A 23,165-nucleotide genomic window follows, 5' to 3' on the forward strand; every position below is an offset into this window, starting at 1 on the left:
GGATTTAAGTTTGGATCGGCACAACTTTATTAAATTAGTGTCCTGAATTACCCAAACCTCACTTTGCTGCTTATAGTAAATCTCAGCCACATCACACTTGTGAATGTGATGCTCATATCCCCTCCCTCTGCAGAAGTCTGGATTTAAAAAAAATCCAAGCAATGCTGCTGTGAGGGAGTTAGGTGCATCACTGTCACATCACAGACCTGCTACAGAAAAGACTGAGGATTGTGAGGATTGCAGCTCTCCACACTGAAAAGGAAGGCATTCCCCTTTTGGGTCTGGAGCAACAAAGGGATACTGACCAAGGACTCATCCTGCCTGTATTGCAAGGATCACAGAATGGACACAGGAGACATGCTCCTTCAACTCTGAGTGGCCTCCACACAGGTTCATATATCCCACCCCTCAGCAACACATGACTGGCACAGCAGATAAAGGAACAAGGAACTCCACCCTGCAATGAAGAACCCACAACAATTAAGTGACTTCCTGACGGTCACACAGGAAACTTATGGTAAAGCTGGGGATTTCTGTTCCCCCACATTCGAGCTTTTGTTGTAAAACATTTGCTCATCAGTGGCTGTGGTTGAGTGTGCAGGGACAGGAGCACAAAGCCTTCTCCACCACCTCCGTCGCAGCCTCCAGCATCTGCTGGCAGACCTGCACAATCAGCAAAAGCCGGGGGGGGTTTCCTTCCAGAGCTTCCTTGGGAGTCCACAGCAACGACGACAAGCAGGATTTGGGTGGGCTCACAGCCAGCATCTGCAGGCCAAGTAAAGCTGAAAAGAAACCACAGAAATGCAAGACACCAAGCCTGTGTCAGATGTGGTTCCTCAACACTGGAGCTCAACAAGCTGATTCACAAATAAGCAAGCCCCTGAGAGCAGAAGAGTGGTTGAAGTCCCTCTGATAATGCCTAAAGGTTAGATGTACCTACAGCTTTGTAGAAACCCTAACTTAACTCCAGTCTCTTGGACAACCCTGGTAGAGGCAATAGGTAGATCCAGATCTGGCTTTAGTTCTGCATTTGACATGGCCATAAAGCTCCAAAGGCCCTGCCCATCTTAGGTGTTCCTCTACACAAATCCACAACTGATGGAGAAAAGAGCAACAGTGGCCTCAGGTCCTCACTTGCAATAGGCACAACAGAGTGGGCAAACACTCCAGTCACATAAACCAGACTGGCTTGATTGAAAGACCTACAGATAGAAAGTAAGCCATGCCCTGAGCTTCAGGGATAACATCTTGCTGTGGAAAAGTGTCAGAAAATCCATGAAGTGAACAGACAAAGAGATGCAAGGGAGCCTGGACACAATCCCCTAACTGCAAACAGAAAGAAGAAAACCTTAAAGTCTTTAGACCAAGAATGTCTTCAGTAAGAGATGTCAGCCAGAGATCAACACCTGCATGCAGTTGGTACTACTCTGGCAAGCACCTGGTGACCAGACACAGCTGACACTTGTAACACCCTGCCCTTAGCACTCATTTATCCTGAGCACAGAAAGGGACCACGCAAAGTACAACCCAAAACATCTGAGGAGTCACAGCTTGGGAAAAATAAAATGGGGCAATGTGATCCTGCAGGTGCCCTTCTAAGCTGAAGCTCCTTTTGTCAGGCGTGACAATGCAGCTTCCATCACAGATCAACCTCTGCATGGCAAAGTCCTCAGGCAAATCCCATGCAGCAGCAGGAATAGCTCCAGCACATTTGAACAAAGACAAACCAAAAAAAACCCCAAAAAATAAATAACCCCAGAGAACAAACAAACAAAAACCCCCAAACAAAAAACAATAACAACAAAAATACCCAAATAAAGAGAAAAAAGGACTTCTGAACTTTGAACTGTATTGCACTGTAATTACTGCAATGTAACTTCATTAGGGCAGTGTAGGCGATGGTTGGGCACCAATTACATCATTGGGAATTCTCCACTGCCCAAAACTTTCTTCTACTCTTTTCAGTGGAAACCATCTCTGGTCCCAGAGCAGGGTCTCATCCTGCCAGATTATCTGAAAAGCAAATAAAGAAGGCCCCTACACCAGTTTTCTCTTTGAAAATGTCTAGCTCTGGTTATCCCTGCTGTCCATACAACACTCAAATCTTTATCTTCTGAATCCACTGACTTCCCTAACACCTTGCAGCAATGAGATGCCACAACTATAAACATCACTTGTTTTTACATGCATATATATGGCTTCCCATCTTCTTTCCTGGTGTCCAGCCATCTCCCCCCAGCCCCTCAAGATTCTCTCATGTGCTGCTCAAGCAGAGCTCTGCAACACTGGGGAAGCACACATTGCAGAGACATTAGAAACACAGCAGTATTCACTGGATTTATTCTCAGACTTTATAAGGCTCATGCAAACAGTTCTGTATTTGACCTGGAAAAAAATAACCACAGAAGGCAAACTTAGAACTTCAAAGACAACTTCTCCTGACAGCCCTAAGCCATTATCTGTGTGTAGTATGGACAAGGTGCAAGTGTTTATAGCTTCCCAAAGGAAGGGAGAGGACAGGGAGTAAGATCCAGACAAGAGAGTCCCACAACTGAGATCTCACCTTGAAAGTTCACCCTAAGGAAAGGGCAAAAAGTAGAGTCCTTGCATTGGTGCCACTAAAGCCAGGAAAATCAACACTGGCTGAGGATCTCACTTGGTCTATTTTAATTTTCAACCTTAGCCCATTTGGAGCACTTATCCCTCTCTGCATCTTGAGACAGCAGTGAGGCAGACTGGCATTACCTTTGAAAGCACAAATACACCTTTGTTCAGCCAGGGAGGCACACAGAGTGCCTACAGAGCAACTATAAAACCCAGCCATCATAAGCAGAAGAAGAAAGGAGGTGGCAAGAGTTGTTTCCTCCTGCCTGGAGATCTGGCTGCCATGAGGAATTGCATATGGTGCTGGCACAGAGAATTTGCTCCTGGGATCAGCAGCTGAGTGTTTTGCCAGGACCCTCTGCTAAGAGAGGCTTTCCCATACCACTGACTCCTAAGCGTACATAGACGCTCCCTAAGGAGTTTGTGCAACAGAGTGACAAAATAAGTCTGCCTTGTCTGGGTTCACCCAGCCTTGTGTGGGTACAGGCATCTGTTAGACAATGCCTGGGGACCACGGCACAGGAACTCCAGCAGTGAAAAATCACACTGACTCACAGTTCTTTGGCTTTGGCTGAACATGTAATAAATACATAAATAAATAAATAAAAATCAGAACCTCCTTTCAGCCCACTGGGAAAAATCCAAGCATCTGCCTTCAATTCCCCAGTGCATAGCAATACAACTTTATTATTACAAGTACAGTTATTATATTTTCTATGTGCTGTGTGTGTGAAGATCTGTTACATGGCCTACATCACTCTGCAAATCCCTGACTGCTGGGAGTATTTCATGCTATGACCCTTTGCCATCAGCCCCCAGCATATGAGTCCTGACCTTTTATTCAGCTGGTCATCCTTGCCTTGCAAGCATGAGCAAAGACACAAGAACTGAAGCTCTGATACTTAAGCCGTGATCTCTGGAAAGGGGGTTGAAAACTGGACCAAAAAGCTCATGCAACTACCTCCTGGGCTACAGCAAATACTACTAAAAGCAGCTCCAGGCAGAGCTGGGGGGGACACAGAGATGGGATGTGCACCAAAAGACCTAAGTTTGCTCATACTGGTGGCAGCATCATCCCTTTTCACACCCTCAGGCTTTTTTTGGTCTGCTACTGTAAATACAGACTGTAACAGCTAAGAAGGCACTGTTCAAGTAGTGGAAGCCTGATCGTGTGCATGATCTGAGGTTCCTCTCCAATTCTGCTCACCCACACCCACAAAATTTGCCCTTTGCTGACCATTCGAGATTGCAAGAGCGTTTGAGTAATGCTAAATGTCACAAGGCTGCTAAGGGTTTTATTTCTCTCCCCAGTGGTTTGGAAAAAGCAAGAAATGGACAGGTGATGTGAACTGGCACTGTTAAAGATGATCCAGTCCAGTAAGATCATGTGAACTTCCTGGCTCTTGTCATGACCCCATCTGTCTTGAGGGCTTCAAGCTGGATTAAAGAATTGTGCATAAGCTATGAAAATGATCCCCCTGAGGAAACAGTCATTTGGAACAACTACAGAAAATCTTCACTTTTGGACAAGAACCTCTTTCAGAGTTCTGGTGGTTTGGGTTTTGGCTTTTTTTTTCCTTAAGGGAGGAGATAACCACAACAGTATCTGCAATCAGAAGCTCTGCTCTGTGGATTCGTATCTCCTCAGATCCTTGGTATGACAAAATTCTCTTTCTTTAGAAGAATAACTTCAGTGCTTAAACTTGAACTCTGAATTTTACAGTCTTGCCAATATTGTGAGATCTCAAACATGATCATGTACCTTCACAGGTGCCTGGAGGAGACAAGCCACCAGTTAGATTTTGAACAGGGGTGATATAAAGCTCCCTCTTCATTTAAGGGTAGTGGAGCTCACCATGGGTTTTTCAGGGCTCCTAAGTAACACACAGAAGTCTCTCACTCTTGTACATCATTCACACCTAGCTAGAAATAAACTGCTGCTTGATTTCTCCCTTAAAATCCTCTTATTTTCAGAAAGCAACACTCTGAGGACCATGTGTGTCCCTGCAATGAACCTTCAAGGCCACAGCATGGTGTAGTGGGTACAGTTCCTACAAAGCTCTCATTGTTCCCACAAAGGAACTTCAACTGAAGACATAAAATTAAATTAATTAATCAAGTGTTTGCAAAAACCTTTTTCTAAAAATAGAAAAATCCCACAGAAAACCACCATCTCATAAGCCAAACCAGCCAACTTCAACCTGAAGCACCACTCAAGCAAAAATACAAGCTGCAGTGTTTTGTAATGTGATTATATTAACACAAGATAAAAATTCCTATTCCAACAGCAAAGAAAAAATAGATCTCAGAAGACTGAAAGTTTGTCAACTCAGCTTCACAATCCATCTTTAAAAACTTCCATAGAGCTTGTCTTGCTCTTAATCAATTCCCTCCATCAAAGGCTGATTAGGTTCTAGGATTTACCATTATTGTCTTTCACCTGTAGACTTAAGATTAGGACAGAGAGGGTGAAGAGCTGTAGGAAGGAAAATATATTATAGGCTAGTATTTCTTGCCCAAATGGAGAGCTTCCATAAAGGAACTGTTCCACGTGGTGGTTGACATTCCACAGGCAACCATCTTCCCTTACTTCCTCAGTTTTGATCAAACTCAGGACATACTATGTCAACTCCAACAGTAAATCTGAATTAAGCTAACAGTCAAAACTCTGATCAGATATAAAAGTTCATGTAGTTGGCCTTTTTTTCCTCCCTTTAAGTGGCTGCATGGTCATAAGACAACAGCAGTGTGACTGGCCAAGGTCATTGTGAAACACAGCCAACGGCCCAGAGTTTTCTAGGGTGACAACTCCTCCACACAACTTTAGGCAAGTGTTTTATTCTTTATTCTACAAGTATACACTTTAAGCTAGTGTTTTATTCTTTATTCTACAGCCCCAAAAGGAACTGTTGCTTTTGCAGAGCACAAAACAAATGCAAGCTCAGAAAGTATTCTGAAAAATACAATGAATGCGGACTTCATGAAGTCCACTCAAAGGTTTTTCACTGCATCTAAACATGAACTGTGCTCTCTAGGTCTAAACTAGATACTTTCTTTTAAACCCATGGAGGCAATTTACACTCTAAAGTAGCCACTTTTCATCCAGTAGCTCAGAAGAGAACACGCAAGATATCTCCGTGAGCTGTGTGGGTGCCTGACACAGCTGTGACAAGCACACTTCATACAGCCCTCTAAAGATAAGGCTGCCATAGCTAAACGAGGCAGAGAAAAGGTATTTACTTGAAACAGGTTCTCATTCCTTTGACAACATCCCATGGTGTGAACTTTGCTGCTCTTGCATAGTCTGGAGCAAGGCAAGGACTCGCATTTCCCAGCCACCACCAAGTGAGTGTGGGAATGCAGTGGGAAAGAAGGATCCTGCATCCCCTCCAGCCAGCTCAGGCTGCAGGCTGGGTACCCACAGCACCACGTATTGTCTGTGCCTTGCTCGCAGCAGCTGCAGTGCCAACGGACAAAAGCTCCCACAACCTCTCCAAAGCTGAATTTGCAGCAACACGTTGCTCCTTAAGGAAAAAACCACAACATGCTCTTTTCAAAGTAGCCAGCTGGTGAAGAACAACAACACAGAGAGAGAAAAAAAACACAAACCACTTAGCACCACTTCCCTTTCTTTCTCTCACACGGAGTTGAGAAGCTTATATTAATTGCAAAGCATGAGAATCTGAACAAACACCCTCCTTGGGCAACCAGGGCCAATCCCAGGAAAATATTTGCATCTATGGGATGTGCAAGTTGTGCAACCAGCAAAATATCAAGACAGATAAGGCAGGGACCTTTCATTAGGATCTACTGAAATTTCCAACTCTGTATTGCTGACTTAGGCTAAGACAAGCTACTTTAATTTTCTCTCTCTTGCTCTAGCCTTCACAGGGGAAATAATACCAGCCAAATTCACATCCAGTCTGAAGCCACTAGACAGTATTTGCAGAGCTGAATCAGAAACCAAAGCAGCCTTTGGTGGACTACGGGCAGGAACTGGATTTCCTGAGATGAGTTCTCTTCCCACCCTAAAGGTAAAATCTTAAGGAAGTTCTTGGTTCAATGAGGTTGGTCTACCATGGACACAAAAGGCAACTTGATGGTATTATACAATTTCCCCTGCCCAAGGCTTGATATGACCTTGTCTGCCTAGATTTAGTTACATATATATGTTATTAGGGAGTCAGGAAAATTAGTTAAAAGGTCATATAGTTACAAAACCCTTGTGAAAGGGAGGGATGGATGCTGGTTTCTCCCGCCAGATTTCAAAGACCTGTATGTGCACCTGTTCAACCAGGAGAGCAAACAGCTGAGTGACACTGCTGCAAATCTTCCAGAGACCTATAAAACATCTCCTGTTGACAAGGCAACCAGCATGCTGTCAGTGGCAAAATGAGCAAGTAAGAAGTACTGTTTTGTCACGGTGCATCCAGCCAGCAGCAGGATGCTGCCAGCAGAAGGCTGGCCCTAAGCACGTACCTGGGAAGGCAGGGGAGCTGCAGGGACCCCATGCTGTGCCAGGTGCCTCCCTGTTGGGACGCTCTTCAAACACTGCTGCTGTTTACTGTACCAAAGGTCAGAGGGAAAGGACAGCAAGGAAAGTATCAGAGAAAAAACATATGGTAACTGCAAGCCCTGATATGCCTTCCTTACTGAATTAAAAATCTCCTGAGGGTTTTCATACTTGCCCTCTCTGTTCCCTAAAAGCATGAGATGAAAAGTTCAGAAGTTTGAAGTGGACCCATGCAGCCAGGAAAGACAGCAGGGAGAGATCAGATGCATTGTGAAGTGAGGAAAATACACCATATAATGGAATATAAGGTAATTTTTTGCCTTTTTCTGTAGCACAGTATGTGTGTTTCCCACCTAGGGCCAGTCAGAAATTTCGCCCCTAACAGACTTCCCACTATAGTAAAGTGCACACACCAGACAGACTCTCCAGAACACCATTTTATGGGTGTCTGAAGTGATGGGAATGATAGCACGAGTATCAACAACAAACAAAATTAGGGTATAAAACTGTTTCTTTCTTCAGGGTTGTAGCATTGAATCAGGCTGACAACACAGACATGAGATGGAGAGCAAGGACTCTGGCATGGCACCACCCCCTACTGAGCAGGCTTGCAACCAGCTGTCTGCACAGGGACTCAGAGACTGAGAGCAAGCTCTGTGGGCTCCTGCTGCAGACAGGTTTCTCACTCCCAAAACGCCCAGTATACTGCATTTCTGCTACTGGGCTAATTCTTCCCCAGCAAAAGGCATGATGGAACAAGTGCTCCAAATCAAAGGGGAAACTCAGCCAGTCAAGAAAATCCTCCCCAGGCTATGAGGCTTTATTCCTTTCAGTTGGCTCAACTTCATTTTTCTAGTTCCTTCAAGAACAGCTCTAGGTGTCCTCCAACCTGCTCCCTGCAGACCATGCAGGGCTCTTCAGAGAAACCATAAAGGTCCAGGTCAAACAGGATACAATCTACAGAAACTTGCCCCATCATCCTCAAAGCCACAATAGGGCATGTAGCAGTGCTTCAGTGTTAGGAAAAAGGCTCTTTTTCCCCTAACAGAAAGAGTTTTACCCAGCAATCCTAGAACACCCTTTTTGAGACACTGGAGGGCTCCTGCTGCTATCAGTTGCTGGTTTGCACTCTGAAGTCCCCATGCCATTGTTTCAGCTCTAGATATAGAGGTCTCATGTCTTTCCCCACTCCAACACGATACCTATTTGGGCACATGCAGGAGGTCAGAAGCTCCTGAGAAGTACCAGAGTAATCCCTGACCTATATTAGCAGCTACTTGGCCTCAGTATGAAAGGATGAACCAAGGACAAAACTGTTCCATTCATACCATACTTTCTGCCTTCACATGGTTAAACTACCCCTTGGTCCACAGCTGGGACAGGACTGAAGCTCTGTCCTAGGAGCACCTCTGAGAGGTGTTTAACTTGGTCTTCCAATTGCTGTCTGGATGTCATCCCTCTCCTCCATTCTTGGCCAGCAAGGAATCAAAGTGAAGGGTAGCTTCTTGACCAAAGGAAGATGAACATGCTTACTAGATCAGACAGCCAAGGACAGACCACATTCAACAGTCTTGCCTCCTTTGTGTGCTACCCCAGCATGCTCAGTGCAGCTAGACAAGGTGCAGCACAGATATGTCCAAAAGAGCCCATCATCCAGAGCCTCTCTATCATCAATGAGCAGAGACAGGCACAGTCTGATTCGTTTCACTTCCTCTGCTGCCTGTATAGGGGAACTGAGGGGCTGGATGTTAGATGCCAACATCTGGACAGGGGAATTGCACCTTGATGTTCCCCATCTTGCACTTTACTGGTAAGCTTTTCAGAGAGAAACTATCTCACCCTGCACCTAACACAAAAGCACTTCAGTCCCTAAGGCCCGAGGGTAACACTACACTTCAAGTGGGAGATGAGAGGCCCAAGCCCTGAAGTGTTTACCATCAAGAAAACTTCACAACACCTTCCCTGTAATGATGTTCCAAGTGGATCCAAATAATTTTGGGGGATGGCTGAAGAGAAGGCAGAGCTGCAGGTCTCAGCCTGCCTCAGTGTTAGCAGGTGAAGAAAGGAGAACATCCCAGGCACCAAACACTTTGTGCCGTGAGAACCCAGAGAGCCTGCAAGGCTCACTTTGTGCCTATCAAGAGATGCACCATGACAGGCAGGGAGGGATGACCACATCCAGCAGGGCTAGGTCAAGGACATGGGAGAGGACTGCCATTTCTTCTAGCAGAGAGACTTGGGATTTACAGGCCAGACTTGAGAACTCTTCTCCTTTTCTTGACTTCTGATATACAATCATTTGGGGCAGGCAACACAGGAGCTCGCTGCAGACAACTGCAAAAGAATGAGCCTAGGGGAAGGAAGTCAAAGCAGGTGGTGCACGTTAAATGGAGCTGTCATGCTGCTAGGCTGGCCAGGGGAGAGATGGAGGAGGCATTCTGAGATCTGTGAAGCCATCAGCCCTCTTGCTACAGAAAACAACAAAATCAAGCTCAGACAGGGATTGCAGGCAGAATAACTTCCCCGATAACATGATGCATGGGGGATAACTTGCTACAAAGGGCCCTCAAATCAAATAGTGGGGAAAAAAGCAAGCATGGAAGAGAGTGCACAGCATTAACCCAAGATGGGACTGAACTGAAGGGTTCAGAAGAAAATGAGAAATTTAACTGAGCTCCCTGAAAGTGCGACTTACTGTTGGCAAAGCTTTTTCTTCTACCCCAGCATTCAGTTGTCACCAAGCTCACAGGCTCCTACCTCAGATTTTAAACATTATCTCTTTGCATTCTAATCCCAACAGTATTTGCTCCCAATGCCCCAGGACAGCAAGCCATGCTGAGAAAGTGTGACTGCTGGTTGTCCACATCCCCACAGCAGCTGCCAGTCACATCCCAGTTCCACAACATAATCCATTTGATTATTTTGATCTGTTCAGGTGGTAGTGTTCTTTTTCTTTTTCTCCTCCTCTGGGATTTCTTCTGTAATTGCTCTAAGCTGCAAATTAAATAAACTAATTCCAGGAACAGAGACTTTGAAACAAAGGAGATGAAAACCTGAACTGACCTGAGAGATGCTGCACTACCCACCAGCCCAGCCACTGCAGTCCAACTTCAGTTGAACCTGAACAAGACCTCACAACCCTGTTGCAATGCAATTGCAGGGCTTGCCAAAAAAAGCATGTACTTTGTAGCATGCTCTAAGAAAGCCCATCCCTCTCCTAGGCACTCAGCTTCCCACCTCTTCACAAGGAGCACACTTGAGATAAGCAACTCTATACATCTTTTTTTTAAAAAAAAACTGTACATCTTCAGTAAAACTCCTTAGCCTTCTCAAGAGCATCCTTGTTTTCCCTTTCCAAGGCAATTACCTTGTTTTTTCTTTAAAACAGTAGAAATTTCAAGCCAGCTTTCACAGCTCAGTTTGCATCCATGGATTGGCGACTACAAAATCCTACCAGCTGCCCTGTACAAATCCCCAGCCACAGACGTGTACCGTATGGGCTGTAATCCTCCCCCATTTCATCTCTAAAGCTGGCTAGTACCAGAGGCTCTTCCCTACCATCTCCCTCAGAGAATCATCACCAAAACCACCCTTGTTGCCACAGCAAGGACTCAGCAACAACTGCCCTGTTTAGAATATCTGAAGAGGCTACAGCCCCATTAGAATCAAAGGAGGAAGACAAACATAAATCCCAGGAATTACACCTCTGCATGGGCAGCTTCATCTCAGCAGCTTCCCTTTGCTCACCTCCCATCCTGAACAGGTTTATCATCCACTCCATGGTTGCTCTGAATTACCCCAGAGGTGAGCATTTTTCAGCAACAAATTAAACTGTCACAATACATCCCTTTCTACACCGTTTTTTAAAACATGTGAGCCCTGGCTGCCAGAGATTTGTTTTGGAAAGATTAGATTAGGCGCCTCAGAAACTACTTTGTAAAAAAAAGTAAAGGGTTTTTGCTTCTTGAAGAAACCCACCTTTTTATTTTTTTACCCCCTGGGAAGTTGGTTTTATTTTTTAACTTCAAAAATTTGGTGAATTAACTACACCTTGTTTTTTAGATCTTTCCACAAAAAGTGCCTTGGTGCAGATGACCAACAGGGAGATTGCTCATTTTGCAATCATCTGCCACCAACACAAATTAGGATCCTAAAGCCCTCTGATTTTTAAAACAATCCCCATCCAGGGGCCTCCAGCATTTCTATTCAATTAATCAAATCTTCTTACTGTTTTGCCAACTCATAACAAGACACTCAATTTTACCAGGGGATGTCTATTCATTTCTTTGGACACAAGCCCCACTTACAGCCTGGAAGACTGACATGCAAAGGACTGCCATCCCAGCCTCCACTCACATCACTTCTAAGACCAGACACCTAAAATATTGAAATAACAGTCAAGACAGCCTTGCTTGAAACGATAAAAGGAAACAAACCTTCTCAGGGTTCATTGTGATAAGGAAACACTTCTCTCATCAGAAAATTAGCTTAGCAACATGTCAATAGCTGGGTGCTGAATCTTTTGACACTCATCAGTTACCAAAGGAAATGGGAGGCTGACCTTGCAGGTCAGACAAGGACAACAATTTCTGTTCTCAGCTCCACTCTAGGCTCCTCCTATTAATGTGAATTTTCATTTCCCAGTTCCCAGCTGTAAAACAAGGGTTGTAACAATGTGTCTCCTTGCCCAGTGGGTGCCCCAGCTATAGGCACTGGCAGATGCTTGGCAATTTTTCACTTTTTTGCAGATACGAGGGGCAGCCAAGCCTGGGCACTTCACAGATTGGAAAAGGGTGGCTGCTTGAAACACCCCACAGAGGAAGAGGAACAAGAGGAACACCAGGGGTATAAACTGATGTCTGTTGAGCACCGACCAATGTGTTCATGCTACAAGGAATGTGAAGCAGAGGACATCTTGTCAGGCCCCTGATAACCCGGTGCAATAATTGTGGGATCAGATTACTATAATTTGCTCATGAATCAGAGATTTCCACCCTCATCCATCTACCCCCCTGCTTTGCCACAAACCTGATGAGACCCTGCACATATCCCTCTGACTATGAGCCACAGCAGTACATAGCCTTGTTCCTGTGGAAAAGCAGAGGCTGAAGCACTTTTCCAGGTCTAGATGTGACTCTCTCACACCTCCATTTCCTACCTTTACTGTGGTCATGGTAGTAATTTCTTTCCAGTGCATATGTTTTGAGAATCAATACCTTGATATTTGGAAATTATAGCGACCACTGGCATAGCTGCAGAGCCATCAGCTGCAACTGAGTACTGCAGAATGGAGGAGATGCTGTAGTCTCAGGAAGAGAGAGAGCAGATCTGACTCTCTAAGTCTTCAGTACAGCCACCACACACCCCAGGAGAACGATGAGGCAGAAACTGAAGCAGGGATTTGTGTGCACCTCCTCATCCATCAGCAGCTACGCTGACTGCCAGATGGGAGGTGACACCACCAACCAGCACAGCGATGTCCTCCCCCTGCCTAGCCCCCAGCACTTATCCTCACCCTGCCTCCCACATCAGTGGAGCAAGAAGCCAGCACATGCTTGTCAAAGCAGGTCAGGGAGCAGACCACTCGCCCAAGGCTGCCTGTGTGGAAAGTGGGACAAGCCCTCCACAAAAAGCCGACTGCCCTCTTACACTATCATGCAAATCAGGAAAAGGCCGGGAGAAATGAGACTGGGAGAAACCTTGCATGACCAAGGTTATATTGTAAGGTTATGTATTCATCTTCTGCACACAAGGGGGGAAGCAGCAAGGGGTGTGCATGCATACACCAGGCAGGAGGTACCTCCTGCTTTCACCAGCATTTACTAGGTTTGCACTCTACAAAGCAGAGTTGTGCTGTTCACAGCACGAATCTAGCAGAGTGGGACCCAAAAAGAGCCATTGCATCTACAGACAGAGATCCAAGGGGAGACAATGAAAAAAAAAATCACAGAATTAGCATACACACATGCCAGGATCAGTCCCATTCAAGAAAAAGTGATGTTTTATTTACTTAACATAATCAACTACCGTTTTATCTATTTATCATACCAACTAAACCTGGTTTCTCAAGCCCAGCCTTTTCCTGGAGAATGAATTCCAGTCCCTCACATAACATTAAGCCCCTGACATCCAATGCAAAGCCATCAGCAGGGAAGGAGCATGGCTACTACAATCCCTACAGAAACAGAGGACCTAGTGCCACATCAGGAATACTGCTCTGGCTCCTGAAGTGGCTATCTGCAGTGTTATGGAATCCATCATTTGCAGGCTCCAAATTTATACATTCAAGCTTATTCTATACACATGGTTTGAAGCAGGCTGACTAGAGCTGGATGTAAGCCACAGAATTGCTGAAGATAGCACAGAGTGTCAGAGCGCCCAACGTGATCCTGGAGCAGGCCGACACGGTGGCTGCCTGTTACCCCAAAAACTGCTGATGAACAGAGCTCACTTCTCAGCAAGCCTCTAAACAAGATCCCAGCTTGCCTCAGGCACAAGCACTTGCTGGCCAGACTCTTTGGAGATTTTTCACTGCTTTGCCTTTCTCAGGGAATATGGCCCCATGCACTTGCACTTCCAGCCAGCCATGCCTTGGTTCAGCCGTGACCAGCAGGAGAGCCAATGCACCACCCTGCAAAGCAGCAGCCTCCACAGTGCCTTTTTCCACTGAGCTCCTCCTCGCTTCCCTCTCTGCAGAGCCTCACCCAGGGAGAACAGGGCAGCCTGGAGCAGCCCCCGCTGTGCACACCTGCATCCCTCATTTCACTCCTACTCCTGGCTTTTTAGATCTTGCTCCTCTTCTTCTCCCAGTAAGAGCACGACATCCTCTTCATTTCACAGGCCACAGCTTCTCCTTCACGTCTGCTGTTCTCTCAAGGATGCTAAACAAGCAGAAGACGTACAGGCATCTTCCCAGAGACATTGCAGCAATGTCTCTTTTTTTCTATTCGTCAAGTTACTGCTCCCACACACACACATTTAAACTCAGCTCCACCAGCTCTTGAATTTAACTTGAACATAAGCAGTCTGATCTACAATGGGTTTAGCTATGCAAAAGGAAAAATCCTCTTAAAGTTTGGCCCACAGCATAGCACTATACAAGTACCTGGGCTGCCACTGTTTCTGCATTATCAGAGTGCCTCACTCAGGGCATCCTACCCCTACAGCACATAGGCTGGATATTTGCTGGTAACCGCTAGGTCAGTATCCCTCCTAAAGAAAGTCCAGTGAGATAAGCAACCAGCTTAGCTAAGGCCATATGGGGGATCAGGACTCCCCAGTTCACAATCCTGTGGCTTTAACCACAAAGTCATCTTTCAGCACAGAGATCAGCTTTTCCAAGAGCCCACATTGCTGTCAGATGGGCACCACAGGTCATGCATTAAGACAGTAAGCATGGAAAGACTGTTCTCTCTGTAGGCATTCAGGTCAGTTAGCACCACACAGAGGAAGCTATAGAACCATACCCCACTGGTGAGAAACTGATAACGGGGTTTTGGTTTTACTGAGCCAGTCATTAAACAGTGCTGGTCCCACATTACAGAGAAATAGGTACCAACACACGGAATAAACCAGATCATCCTGAGGTATTTACCTCTGGATAGGTGTAATTATAAACCAAACATCGTCAGCTTCTCTCTCTCCCTGCAGTAAATAATTAACTGCAAAAGAATATTCCTCTTGGCTCCATCCTCCCCAATCAATTCTGCTTTGCAACAATGTGTCGCCTGGATTGCTCACTGTATCAGCACACCCGAGTGCTCCCCAAACCCCCTCAGAAGACTGAGAGGTGGAGCTGTTCACCTCAGCACAGCACAGACCTTTCCTTCAGGGTACAAGGGGGCATTGTGGCATAACTCCCAGTACTTCAAGCAATCAGCTATGACATATACAGCTTAGCTCATGCACTGCTGCAACATCACTGCAACCATCAGCGGAGGTGAATCACGCACTCTGAGCACTCACATCACACCCCTCTGGACTGCCTGAGCTTTATTGCCAAGGCAAAGCAAATTTCCTCCCCTGAAAGACAAGGTTTTCTATTCCTTTCATTGTTTTTGAATTATTCTCCCCACCCCTAGATCTCATCCAGGGTAAAAAGAAAAAAAATCCACAAAACAAATCAAGTCTTCTTTATAACAGAAACTTCATTTCTTAAGAGACTTTCATTTTTGAATACTAGATCAAAGTTGAATATTGTGACTGCTCAGTCATGCACTATAACCTGCACAATGACCTGGTCACCTCTTGCCACCTACCCTCATCAACCTGAATTTCATACGGACTCTGCAAGTAATAGGTAAACCAGAAAACATCCAAGCACGTGTTCCTTTTGCCCTACTGAAAGACACCTCCTGGCTGTAAACCCAGTGGGGAGGAAGGATGATGCCAGGAGGAAAGGAAAACTGTCTGGCAGGAGGGCTGGGTTTGGTCAGACAGCAGATGGAAGCAGGTTGCACACAGATACACAACCAGGGACCAACACAAGGGCTGCCATTTGATCCTGGTCTCTTTTTAAGATACAAAGTCAAATTCACTTTTGAAAGAGGCATAAGGAGAACACAAGCAAAAATGAGAGCTGGGGAAAACCTCCAAAACTGCTGAAACACCCTTCCTGCAACAGCCAGAAAACACGGGGAGAGGCAGAGAAGCATTACCACCAAGCAAACATCTTCATACTCAGACAGAGTCTGGATTCAGTTTTACATTTTTATGGGTTTAAACGCATACCAGATTTAGCTGAGCTGACTATGAAGTGCTCAATAAAAAGCTCCACCAGGAAGGTAGAGAAAAAGAGGAAAAAAGGCTAATTTAGACTCAAAAAGCATGGAAAGAGAGCTTCAAGAAAGAGTCAGAAGAAAGAATGGAAGGAAAACCATGACACTTTAAAAGAGATAAATGAAACAGATACCAGGGACAGTTCAGGAAAAGATCAACCACGCAAAAATGGAATGAAAACTGGAAAAGACAAGAGAACAAGGAACATGCCATGATAGATCAGCTGAACGGAAGTTGGCAAATAGATCATTTATTTTATCTCATCCATATTTGTCAAATAATTTGTTTGATTAACACTATTTTGTGGTCTTCAGCCAGGTATAGAGCTGATCAAATATCATGTCATTAATATATTATTAGATTAATACAAGTAAAATTCAAATATATTCAACATTATCAGCTGCTCAGTAAGTTCTGTTTCTAAGTTTACAGCTCAAAAATGTTGAAATAGAAAGCTGGGGATAAATTACAATTAAAGATTACTTGAAGCACAACCATTTTGCTTTTCCTAGACTGACAAAAATACAGTATACTGCATAACTCATCTTGAGAGACAGAAGAGAATCATCACCCTCCCACAAGGAATCCCTCTCTATAGGCAGTACTTTTTGTCTTGATCTTATTTTGTTGAATGTTTCCCCCAACTTTTCTACTCCATAAAGGTTTTTCACTCCAAGAAACTCTGATGAGCTCCAAGAACAGCCTAATAGAAAGGTAAATTTGGGGTGCACTGGTAGCAGGAGGGAAGGCAGTGGGAGCCATATCCAGCCTGGAAGCAAATGCTTGTGTTTGAGCTGAGCTTTGCTCCTCTTAATGGGAAGGAAAGTCAGGTGAAAGATGGACAAGGATGCCTCAGGATCTCTACTCTCACAGGGAAAAGTCTCCCACATTATCAGCAGCCTTCTCCAAACCTCCCTGGGAGAACTGGGAAACAAAAAAAGGTCACTTGGCAATTCTTCAGCCTGTTTTTATTCCCTTCCCCCAAGACAACAGCAAGGTCCCCTTGCGAATTGTCAGACCATGGGGTGAAAGCCATCAAAGGCAGGGCATCTCCACAGGCGTGGTGGCAGGGCTGCCAGGAAACCCTGGGGAGCAGAACCAGGCTCAGTAAGGAAACCATGGCCATGGCTTTCTAGGCCAGCATCAGAGGAGCACGAGGCTACTCCCACTGCTGTTCTACCTTCACCACTGGCAGCAGCCAAGAATCAAACGCACCACAGGAGAGAACCACATGGGTAACTCCCTGGGGCCAGAAAAGTGTCCCTCAGGTCATAAGTCCTGTTTAAATATCTCAGCAATATCCCAAACTGAGATAATTATTGCTAATTACAAGATCATTTTTATGTAAACATGAAGGGTATTACCACGCATACTTCATCTCTTTTTAATTAAAAGAAGTAAGAGGTTCGCTGAGATAAAAAAAAGACATGCTGACAGCTCCCACCCAAAAGCAGACTTTTCTGCAGTGATAACACCCATCAGCTTCCAGACCCACCGAGAAGACTGAACAGGGAAATCAATCAGCATCAGCCTCCCCAGTGCTGAAATGAAGCAGTTGGCACATTATTAATCACACAGGAAAAACGTTTTACGAGGAGAAGGAAAGGACCAGACACACAGAGGGGTGATACACATGAATTCAGACATGGCTGCCTTAAAAACACTTGGGAAAATCACACAAATCACCAGCTGTAGAATTAAAATACTTCAGAGCTGTGAAGGATAAACATATCAGCAATTCTGACTACAGCAACTCTTTAACTGAGCACATACCAAACCTCATGTGTTTTCCTCCATTCAAAACCAGTTCCTGCTCCAAGCTGCACATCCTACCCATGCCAACCAGACTGAAGTACATCTGAGACAGCCTCACCAGGAGCTCCTACCCTTTCTGCATTTCAAAGACCTACCCAGGAGCAACTTGCACATCACAGGCTACAAGAGATATGACCATCCAACTTAGGACACTGAAATAGCCAATGGCTTGGCTTGCCATGCAATGGCTTAACAAGCCATTCCTGCTGCACGGTCCTGTTTCCATCTAAGCATTTCTCCAGCAGCTTCAGAGTTCATCAGTCCACTCTGACTTCTCACAATATCTTTTGTCTCCAGGCTCGCTCCACTGCTTGAGGCAATTTAAAACACATTCCCAGTCAGGACTTGTATGGGCCAAGTGAGCCATCAGAGGCACCTTCCCTTGGGGCGAAGACTCTGCAGCCCCGGACGCCGCACAGCCTTTGCAGGGCGCAGGAAGCCTCGGCGCGCCGCAGAGCCCCGGCGGCGAGCGTCCCTAGCAGGGAGGGAGGGACGGAGGGAGGGAGGGAGAGGAGGGAGGTGTCACCAGCTCCGCAGAGCCGCATGCTCGCGGAACGGGGGACCTCGCTCACTTGCTCGCAGCTGCACACAAATACCTGCACCTCCGCCACCTGCCTGCCCCCTCCGCGCCTCGCCCCGGGCCTGGCGACGCCCGGCACCGCCATGGAGCTGGCCTCTCCTGGCGGGTGCCAGAGCCCAGCAGGGACCTGCTTTGGCAAAGAGTGGGGAGTCCGGTGCTCCCCCTTTGAAGCGCCACAGGAGCAGTGTGAGGGATGCAAGGGGATGACGGAAGACGGGTGCAGTGGGCTGCATAGTGGGGGTGCGAAGAAGAGGAGGTGAACACGGCTACAGCTAAGGGACACGGAGGGGAGCGGGACGGCAAGGGAGGGAAGGAAAAAGGGCAGCAGCTTGGGAGGAAGAGGACAGAAGGAGTGCAGTGGGTGCAGAAGGAGGACAGGGGATGGAGGGCAGAGAGCACGGAGTGCAAAGGGGGTACAGAGGCTGCGGCTCGGTGGTACCCACCGCCCTCCCAGCCCGGCGGCCTGCCGGGGCTCGGGCGGGCAGGCAGCGCCCAGGCAGCAGAGTCATGGCGCGGCCAGGCGAGCAGGTGGGTGGCCGCCACCGCCCCCAACAACCCGGGCCCCGCCGCCGCCCAGCGGGCCGAAGGTCCGTCCCTTTTCACCGCCGCCCCGGACACGGCGGGGACAGCCCCGGCACAGTGGGGGTACGAACTTGGCGGCGGGGGGAGCAGCCCCGCTAACAGGTGGCGGCGGCGCTGCCGACCCGTCCCCGCCGAGGCGGTGGGCGCTGCCCCTGCGCGACGGCGCGTCCCACCCACCGCGACCCAGCGCCAGCCCGCTCCCGGCGGTCACTCACCGGCTCGCCCGCCCCGCCGGCCGGGATGCGCGTCCTGGAGAGCGGAGCGCGGAAGTTTAAAGCCGGGTAACACTATTCGCTTTTGCCCTTCCAACGTAGGGAAAACCAAACTAGACGAGGCGTCCCCCCAGGCGGGCGAAACCCCGCTCCGCTCCTCCCCGCCGGGGGCTTCAGCCGCGCGTCGGCCCGGCGGCGAGGGGAAGTTTCCACCGCGGTGGTGGAGGCGCCCCCGGCGTGCCGCGCCCGCCCCGCATTGGCACGGGGCGCCGGGGCGCTGTGCCGCCGCCGCGCCCGGACAATGTGCGTGCGGGGAGAGCGGGAGCGGAGCGGGAGCGCGCCCCGCCGGCGGCCGCGGCACACGCCCAGCCCGCGCCCCGCCCTCCCGCCGCTCGGCGCCCGCCCGCCGCCCCTGATTGGCGGCCCCCGCCGCCTCCGCCCTCCGGGTGGGCCGCGCCGCCTGTCAATCACCGCCGCCGCCCGCCCGCCGCGGCCCGGCCGCGGGGCGGTCCCTGGGGCGGCGGCGGCGGCTGCGGAGGGCGGGGGGCCTGGGCGCCGCCTGGCCCCGGCGGGTGACCCCTGCTGCCTCCGCTGCCCGCGCCCCGGCACCGCCGGGACCGCGGCCTTTCCCCTCGGGACCCGTCTGCGCTTGCCGCCCCGCGGCGGCCCCTCCGCAGGAGCGCCCCGCACCCGAGGCGAGGGGAAGGCCTGGCGGCCGCCGCTCCCGCCCTTCCCCGCGGGACTGCCCGGGCTGCGCTGCCTTTGTCGGCGCCCCGCGGAGGCGTTCTGGGCAGGAGGACCAGAGACCCCTGAAATGTAGCGCTGATTGCCAGTCACGGTCCTGCCTGATAACGCGATGCGCTAAACTCGGCTCACAGGGCGCATTTATCTGGCCCCTGGAAATGTTTAGAAAAAGAGATGACTCCAAATTATTCAAGTGCAATTAAGGCCACAAAAGAAAAGACACTTGAATTGGCTCTGTATAAGGCAGATGGGGTTCAGTTACGCTTGGCAGCAGAGATACGCATGGTCTGAGCACAATTACTGCAATTTCAGATGAAGGTCCAAGCATGTCAAAAGGCTCTCCTCTGATCCCATTTGGGTGCCACAAGAGCACTGCTGAAGCAGAGCTAGTAAATATTGATGGACTCAAGCTTCATGTTCTGAGATCGGGCCTGTCAATGCAGTGCTTCCCATTCTTTCACAGTACATCAGACATTTTCTACTCTGGGCACTGTGATTCCCCTATTACTATTTGGAAACTGGATGGTGGAGTGCATAGTCACTGTATTTTCCAGCAGCTTGCAGAAGTAATCAAACTTTCATGCAGAATACGGTGTCACATAAAGTACGCACTCCTGGTACTGGAAAGGCACTGTTCTCTCTGACATATGTTTCAAGCACACTTTCACAATTTATTGTTTCCATTAGAAAAGTATCTAGTAATCTGAAAATCGATCTAAAAACCATTGTTCTAGATACTATGCTTGACACATAATAAAAAGAAAGCTCATGCCCTGGAGAGCTTGTATCAAGAGCAGATTAAACACGTTCTAAGGATACCCGTAGAGAGAGCTGTGCAGGTTTTCTCAGGTCTCACAATCGTGTTGCACCAGCACAAACAAACCTGCCAGAGCACTTTTCCAAAAACCGGCACGCAAACAGACAGGTCCGAACAAAAAGGCTGAAGCTTTAACCTACCTCGAAACTCTTCCCTTGCTTCTAACAAGCCCTGCCGACTCTGAGCGACCTCTCAGTTCTGCAGGGAGGCGAGGGCCGCAGCTCACGGGCAGCCAGCATCTCTGCCGGGCGAGCCGAGGGCAGAGCAGCGCGCCGAGGTGCTGGGCCCCTCGGCAGGCAGCCGCACGCACGCACCGTGCGCCGCCTCTCCGGGCTACCTGTCTCGTCTTGTTGTAGCCGCTTCTAACGAGCAGGCAGCGTACTGGAGCATGCAGAAATCCTGCTTTTTGAAGCACCCTGAAAACAGCCTTGTGTTTTTCTGTACCTTGGTGGCCCAGAAGGACTTGTCAGGAAGCAAGCACCACATAGGTAGTAAAATAGACACAGCTATGGGGGAACCTCAGTTTCATGCTTCCTGGGCTTCTCAGTGACCTACAAGAGCCAAGAAACACCAGAAGAGGAGACTGAAACTGCCTCTCTCTTGCTCATTCTTCAGTGCCAGATCACATCAGGCTCTAAGATACCTGAGGACTATTTGTTTGCAGACTGTTGGAAGACAGAGACGGAATCACCTATTGGTGAGTCATAACCACACAATCGCAGAGGGGTGATGGCACAGACTTGCAAAGACACAGGGAGTGATATTAGCTTAAAAGTGTCTTCTTTCCCCTTTTACTTTTTGATAAAAAAGCAAAATACTGTGACTAGATCTTCAGCTGTGGCAAAGCAAAGTAACTCCATTGCTTTTGTCAGAGCATAGATTTACATTTTCTGAGGTCATAGCCCATTCTATTTGTAAAAAATTGTTCTTCCTGAGCAGATTATTCCTTCCTTTCTCTAAATTTGAGTTTAATTATTGGAAAATGTCTGGTTTGCTGGGCTCTAACTCTAACTTGCTTGATAGGAAAGGAAGGCTAACCAAGTGCTGGGTCCGTTGGCATGCAGGGCAATGAAAAGGAAAGTGAGAGTATCTTAGGTCCTTTAGTGCCACAGTAAAACTCCAAAAACAAAATGTGCACTGGAGTTCAAATACCTTCAATTCCCATACCTTCAATTTTTCATGATTGTTTTCACCAAACTCTATGCAGCTTGCAGTTGGAAGGCCATAACTCATCGACATGCTTATCTTGTCATGGCTTTTTGTACCAACACTCTAAATTCAGTCTGTAAAGGTACATTACTGATTTTTGTAGGTGCTGTGACCCAAAATTAACTCCTTGATATTTTCACCCCCCTCTTTAACTTCTGTAAGAGAGGAATTGTAGACAAGACAAAAACTTAGCTGTCCACTGCATGACATACAGACATACCAGGAGCTTAGTGAGCAACTGAACTTCCTCACCAGCTACAGATCTTCATGTGATCATCAAAATCATCAGCAAAGTAGGTAACAGTAATATTTTAGTTTCACAAGGATACATACTTAAATTCATCCAGATATCCACCATATATTTCTGATATACTGGAGGGTTTATTAGGCTTAGCAGACACAGAGAGTAGATTAGTGGTGTCAGTGGCTATTCTTGTTCTGGGTCTCCTGTTGTCACCATATCTACTAGTTCACCTGGCTTTTAATCATGCATATTGCTTTCTGGTTCTTTCCATGGCTTTTGAGATCACCCTAGTCTGTTTTCCTGGATGCACACTTTTTCTGTGTAACTGAAACTTTATTGGAAAGTGTTTGCAAGGAAGGCTCTGCCACTGTGCTCCCTCTGACAATGTCTCTGAGAGCATACTAGAAAAGCAGAGATCTCTGTGAGTTTTGCTTCCCCATTGCACCATATTCCTCATGATTTTTTAATTTAATCCTCCTGAAGATATGCTAGACTCAAGAAACCTGCAAGTTCTTTTCTCATACTGGGATGTTTTCTTGCTCATCTCTCCCCAAGCTCAGAGGATGAATAGTGTCATGGCAGAAAGCAAACTGATAAGTAATTGACTTTTAAAAATTTCTATCTTTCTAGGGAATGCAAATTGTTTCCTTGTAGTATCTGACAGAGTAACACAAGTAACTTGCCATGGCAACCAGCTTATGGAACAGAAAAAAAAAATCATTACAAGGTGCTTTGTTACTCTAACAGGGAAAGAAGCTGAGACCTTATCAGTTTTGTTCACTTGTGTTTCATGCATCATCTAGGTAGCAGAACCTGTCAGTAGAACTTTGTGTTCGATTCAGTGCAAGTCATCTGCCTTGTGGGCCTATCTGATACTTGGATCAAAGCTGAAGTGCAGTCAGAAGGAAAGAAGGAAGTGTTCAGAAGAATTGAAACAAGGCTGGATTCTCAGAAACACAAAGACAAATTCATTTCCTCAGCAAGCTGATGCAACTCTGAAGATGCCAGTAAGGGATGAACCAATTCTGAAATTAATTTGGCTTGCATTCTCTGACAGTCTCCATTAT

The 23,165-nt window shown here is 47.3% G+C and overlaps 1 protein-coding gene and 1 long non-coding RNA gene across 2 annotated transcripts in view; one reads left to right on the top strand and one right to left on the bottom strand.

The window, feature by feature from the left end:
• HRAS (HRas proto-oncogene, GTPase) overlaps positions 1 to 19,469 on the bottom strand; it is a 39,923-nt gene extending 20,454 nt beyond the window's left edge. The window contains exon 1 of the mRNA XM_064425104.1: positions 19,088 to 19,469. The gene's annotated coding sequence lies outside the window, so the exon portion shown is untranslated. The remainder of the gene's footprint in view (positions 1 to 19,087) is intronic.
• A 1,495-nt stretch (positions 19,470 to 20,964) lies between these two features.
• On the top strand, positions 20,965 to 22,192 carry LOC135303369 (uncharacterized). Its single transcript, XR_010364855.1, has 3 exons — positions 20,965 to 21,133; positions 21,261 to 21,342; positions 22,069 to 22,192. It is a non-coding gene; the product is annotated as an uncharacterized LOC135303369 (long non-coding RNA).
• Positions 22,193 to 23,165: the final 973 nt, after the last annotated feature.

This window comes from Passer domesticus, chromosome 6 (assembly GCF_036417665.1).
Source record: "Passer domesticus isolate bPasDom1 chromosome 6, bPasDom1.hap1, whole genome shotgun sequence".
NCBI classification, from domain to species: domain Eukaryota; kingdom Metazoa; phylum Chordata; class Aves; order Passeriformes; family Passeridae; genus Passer; species Passer domesticus.